At 42.9% G+C, this 6,056-nt stretch overlaps 1 long non-coding RNA gene across 1 annotated transcript in view; it reads left to right on the forward strand.

The window, feature by feature from the left end:
* Positions 1-3,764, forward strand: part of LOC108446374 — a 21,264-nt gene extending 17,500 nt beyond the window's left edge. The window contains exon 3 of the long non-coding RNA XR_001861547.1: positions 2,888-3,764. This is a non-coding gene — a long non-coding RNA (uncharacterized LOC108446374). The remainder of the gene's footprint in view (positions 1-2,887) is intronic.
* The last annotated feature ends 2,292 nt before the right edge of the window (positions 3,765-6,056 follow it).

Here is a 6,056-nt window from a genome sequence, read left to right on the forward strand (position 1 = left end):
GACTTGGGCAGATATTTCCCAGCCTGCCCTCAAGTATAAGCTCAATCTGCAGATTTCTTTTTCCCTCTTTCAAAATTTCTCCCTCATACAACAGAAATTTTCTGGATTTTAACTCTGGCTTGGTCCTCAAGCGATTTCAGATCTCTTTGAATTGAAGTACTGACATTCAACATGCCAAATACTGCTCCTGAATTATAATCATAGATAAAGTTGCTGAGGGCACGTTCAGTCTTATCACCCATGCAGCTGATAAAGTTAATGCACAGTATCAGCCCCAGTGCCAAGGCACTTAGTTTGATAATGACTTTCAAGCCCTTGATTAATTACCTTTTAGATTAAGGGTCCAGACAATTTTCGGTGTAGCTAAGAATCCAGCCCATACTCCCTGTGCTTCCAAAACTGAATACTGTGGGGAATTGTGTCAGTAGCATTAATAAAGGTATATTTCATATTCTTGTTAATGAAGCTGGACATTTAATCATAGCAGGCATGCATGCTGATTAAGTGTGATTGCAGTGCTACTCTTTCTAATTAGCATCAAGTCTTGCATGTGTTTTTAAATACATTATTTCCCATGATCTTTTTCAGTAAAAAAGTAAGACTGTCTGGACTTTAGCTACCTAGATAAACCAAGGGTAGATGCTGTATCATTTTCTTCCATTTGTCAGATACCTCTCTCAACCACCATGACATTTTGTAAGACATCTGTAAAATTTTCTGGTCTTGCAATCTGTAGTGGTTTGGTCCAAAATACTCATTACTGTTTATCTTCTGTGAGATAAGAATTAGGAGAAAAGCAAAGCAGGCACAAAACTTGAAAGAATATAAAGAAGTTTATTAATAGACCTAAAAGAAGGAAAAAAAAAAGAGGGGAAAAAAAATCATACCACACCTTCAGAACACTTCTCCTCTCCCTACCTTTCTCCCTTTTCCCACTGACAATGTAAAAAGACAACCCTTGAGATGACCAGTCTGTTTACCACTTCCATAATAACCTTGTTCAGTCCATTTAGAAAGAGGAGTCTCTCTTGCCCATACTACGGAGACATTATCACAACAAGACAGCCACCCGGACTGGTTCTCTGCTTGCATGTGAGAGTCCCCTCCCACGACTTGCAGCTTTTCCCACAACTGATTTCGAGGGTCCAATCTTGAGCTTCTGGGGTACCATTTTAAGGTTGAGCCATTCAGAAAAAAAAGTTCTCTTCACCCATCTCTGGGAGCATTTCATGTCTAAGAATAGAGGCCCTTCTCCTTCCCTGGGAGCAAAGGGTCTTCCTCATAATTACAGCTGCTTCAGCCTCTGCCTATCTCAGTGCAGGTGCTTTTGCTCACAAGTACAAGTTGAACACTCCACCCCCCATATCTTCATGAAATTACAAGGGGTACTCTGATACATCATAGCTTTACAACAGAATTTCAGCTTCAAGCATCTCCTCTTTCTCCTCTCTCAGGTTTTCAGCTCTGCACAGCACTAAAAGGGTTAATCTCACCTAGGCCGTGCAGCTGGAATTTTGCTTACTGCTGTTGGTCACATGATCTTTGCCGGGCAGCAGGGCAGCTTCAGCTGAATCTTGGTCACACTGGAGAGGGGGAGCTGAGCCGCTCCATCAGCACATAGCAGGGCAGGGTGAGGGGGGCAGGGGCCACGGGTGGAACAGGGCCCATCAGCTCCAGGATGGCTGTGGCCTGGCCGGGGCCCCGCAGCTACCTGTCCCAGAGCTGGAAACAAGACAGATCTCTGCCCAGGGTTTGTCTGTTCTTAAGTGTGGATCACAGAGGTGGTCAGAATTTAAGTGGCTTAAAAAATTGTCCATACTCAAACTGGCCAGTTGATAGGTTCTGTCAGGTGATAGAGGAGCTGTAAGCACCCCTTTGCAAGAATATCACTTCCGGGACTATGCTTTGCTAACCCATGACACAATCACATCACTGTTCTTTCAGCACTCTCAGATGAGTTTCTTTTGTCTCATGAAATCTGGTAACCTCTAGCTTCCTTGGTAGACTATTTGTTGCTCCCTGTTGGTGACTTCTTTCTCAAATCATGTTCATTCTTTTTTTCATCTGGAAAACCAAAGGATGTGTTTTACCTCTTTTTGTCAGCTTTCATGCCTCCAGAGTTGTTTGTTTTTATTTTAGAATACTGAAGTATAAAAAGTCCTTCTAAGCAGTACAGATGAAGCCAAATAGTCAGGAGATGAAGTTCTGTAATAACTGAGGCATTGCTTACAGACAGAAAACAGTGAATATGAAGAGATTAGAAAAAAAATTTAATTAGTAATAAAAATGTTTTTTTAAAAATGCACAAGAACTCATGTGCAGGACTTATGTTTCAGTATTTAGATGCAAAAAGGGGCAAAGAGAGGCAATAAAACATACAGATGGAAAAATTTTACTAGTACTTGAAAAATCTATATCAAAGTTCAGCAATAAAAAAGCTGTGTGAACTGTCACAATGTAAACCTGTATTTTTAAATGAAATTTGAGTTTTCTGAAAAGAGAACAAAATATCACTATAAGAATCCCAATGAAACCCTGTGTTCACTTGCAGCAGTACCTAAGAAAGGAGAAAACTCCAACCAAACAATAAAAACCCCACCAACCAAAATGACAGAAGATCAATAAAGTAGTTTTGTGAATAGCGTAACCTAAATAAATGAGTTTCCTGGAATTTTAGTGAATGATGTCCAGCTACCAAAAAATTTTCCTTGATTGTTTAATAATGTATCTGAGCTCACAGAAGACAAATAATTTTGTCAACAAATTTTTGTTAACACTTGTTCTCTGTACTCTGCCTAGCAGTCTATTCATAAAATTGAAAGTACTGATATATACTTAAGATGTGTCCCATTAAATCTTTAACATCTTTGATTAACCTTTTTTTCAGTGACATGGACGGTGGGATTGAATGCACCCTCAGCAAGTTTTCTGATGACACTGAGCTGTGTAGTGCAGTCAACACACTGGAGGGCAGGGCTGCCATCCACAGGGACCTTGATATGCTTGAGAGATGGGCCTGTGTGAACCTCATGAAGTTCAACAAGGCCAGTTGCAGTTGGGGCAATCTGAAGCACAAGTACAGACAATACAGACTGGACAGAGAATTGAGTGAGAGGGAAAAGACTTGGAGATTGGTTGCTGAGAGGCTCAACACAACCCAGCAATGTGCACTCATAGCCCAGAAAGACAACTACAATCTGGGCTGCACCAAAAGCAAAGTTGAGAGAGGTGATTTTCCCCAGCTACTCTGTTTTTGTGAGACTGCACCCGGATTACTAAATCCAGCTCTGGGGCCCCCAGCATAAGAGAAACACAGACCTCTTAGAGAGAGTCCAGAGAAAGCCCAAGGAGCTGATCAGAGAGATGGAGCACTTCTGCTGTGAAGACAGGCTGAGACAATTGGGGCTATTCAGCCTGATAAAGAGAAGGCTTTGGGAAAACCTTACAGCACTTTCCAGTACATGAAGACATCTACAAGTGAACTGAGAGGGACTTTGGATGAGAATATGTAGTGATAGGAAAAGGGGCAACAGCTTTAAACTGAGAGTGTGTAGGTTTTGATTAGATAGTAGGAAATTCTGTACTATAGGAGTGGTGAAACACTGGAACATGTTACCCAGAGAATTCTTTTAAGTGGGAGTGGTGGAACACAGGTGCAGGTTGCCCACAGAATTCATAGAAGTACCTTCCCTGGGAGTCTCAAGGCTGGGCTGGATGGGATTTTGAGCAACCTATTCTAGTGGAAGGTGTCCCTGCCCGTGGCACAGGGGTTAGAACTAAATGATCTTTAAGGTGCCTTCCAACCCAAACCATTCTATGATTCTGTGATTCCCACACATGACCAAAATCACTGCAGCCAAAGCAGAAGCCTGTGATATCTATAAATCAAATCTGCTCTAATTAGGATGTACATAATATTGTTACTTTTTCTCAAACTTATTGTTCATGTTGCGTTCATGACCTATGTATCGGAAAACAGTGTTATATTCTTTTGTTACACTGTCCTGAAATAACCAGGCACAATTTAAAAACATATTACTTAAATATGTGAGCAAGGTGACCACTCTAGGAGCAAAGAAAGATGGGTACAAGTGTACATGCAAGTAACAAAATATTGTTAGAAATTGCAGCAGATAAGGGACAAGGATCTGTCTTTAGGCAGAACTTCCTCCTGGATACAAAGAAGGATGACTGACAGAATCAAGAGGAAGCTAAGCAATAGTGTGAGTAGAAGATGGGATCCAAGTAGCAAAAATCCATCATGCATACAGAAGAAAGATGGAAAAGAAAACCAGCCTATTAGTTCCAATTTCTCTTGCCAAAGAGCTTTAAGCCTGATTGTCATGACCAGATTAAGGGGAGATCTCATCACAGACCATTACCACCTGTGCTAAATTTATGCTATTGGTACATGGCACCATATTCTTAAAACTAGTTTAGAATATGAGTGTTAAGCACTGTTAATCTATATCACCAATTTAAACATCACTGAGCAGGGATTAGAAAATGCAGAGGAGGCAGGAACAGCATGAACTGTCAAGTAGACAAGCAGCAAGAGCATGAAAACCCCTGTGGTGTGTTGACCTGGCCTACAGTCACATAGTTTCTATGTGGTGGACTGACTCTGCCTGGGCACGAGGTGCTCACCAAATCAGCCTAGGCACTCCCTTCCTTGGTTGAACAGGGGAGAGAAATTAAGACAAAAAGCTCATAGGCTGAGCAAAGTCAAGGAGGGGTCAGTCGCCATTTGCTGTCATAGGCATAATAGACCCAACCAGGGGAAATTAATTGAATTTATTAACAATCAAATCAGAGTAGGATAATGAGAAATTAAAACAAATGTTATCTTCCATGCATCCTATCCTTTTTCTTGGGCTGAACTTCGCTCTGAAATTCTCCACTTCCTCTCCAGCAGCAACACAGAAGGATGGGGAATGGAGGTTGTGGTCATTTCATCACACATTGTCTCTGTCGCTCGTTCCTCCTCCCATCCTTCCCCTTCTCCAGTGTAGGGTCTCTCCTGCAGAAGACAGTCCTCCATGAACTTTCTGAATGTGAGTCCTTCCAATGGGCTGCAGGAACTTCTTCAGCATGGGGTGCAGTCCTTCAGGAGCAGCCCCTTTCCTTTCATGGGATGCAGTCCTTCAGTAACAGCCTGTTCCAGTGTGGGTCCCCAGCTGTGTCACAATTCCTGTCACAAAACTTGCTCCAGCATGGGCTCCTCTCTCCATGGAGTCACAGGTCCTGCCCAGAGCCTGCTCTAGCACAGGCTTCCAATGGGTCACAGCCTCTTTCAGGCACGTCCACCTGCTCTTTGTGGGCTACAGGTGGATCTCTGTTCCAGCATGAGCCTGCATGGGCTGTAGGGGTGCAGCCTACCTCACCTTGGTCTTACCCATGGGCTGCAGGGAATTCTCTGCTTCTGCGCCTGGAGCACCTCCTCCCCTTCTATGCTGACGTTGGCATCTGCAGAGCTGTTTCTCTCACATATTCTCACTTCTCTGGCTGCACTTAAGTCGTAGTCAGTAACTGTTCCGTCCCTTCTTAGATATACTATCTCAGACATGCTACCACTATTGCCGGTGGGCTCAGCCTTGACCAGAGGTGGGTCCATCTTGGAGCTGGCAGGCATTGGCACTGTCAGAGAAAAGGAAAGCTTCTGTCATCATCTCATAGAAGCCATCATGTGACATTCCTACAAACAAAAATTTTCATGCAAACCCAATATATATTTGATAGCTCCTGTCTCCTGAGGAAAAGGGAGGAAATGGAAGGTGAGTACACTTAGGGATTGAGATGGTGAAAATTTAATAATTAAAACAAAAACTGCACATGCAAGCAAGGCAGAAAGGTGAATTCAGTCACTTCTTTCCATTGCAGGGATATGTTGCTGCGGGGATTACTGCAACAAGTATATTTCAAACCAGGAGTCCCGTGGAAACCGAAGTATATATGGACAGATTCATGGTAGATGTTTCAGGGATGTTTATTTCTCCAGCTGCATGGCCGGGGCTCTGCTCAGGAACTCCTCAGTCACGGGCACCCAGGGTACTTGG

Source organism: Corvus brachyrhynchos, unplaced genomic scaffold, assembly GCF_000691975.1.
Source record: "Corvus brachyrhynchos isolate BGI_N302 unplaced genomic scaffold, ASM69197v1 scaffold194, whole genome shotgun sequence".
Classification (NCBI taxonomy): Eukaryota; Metazoa; Chordata; class Aves; order Passeriformes; family Corvidae; genus Corvus; species Corvus brachyrhynchos.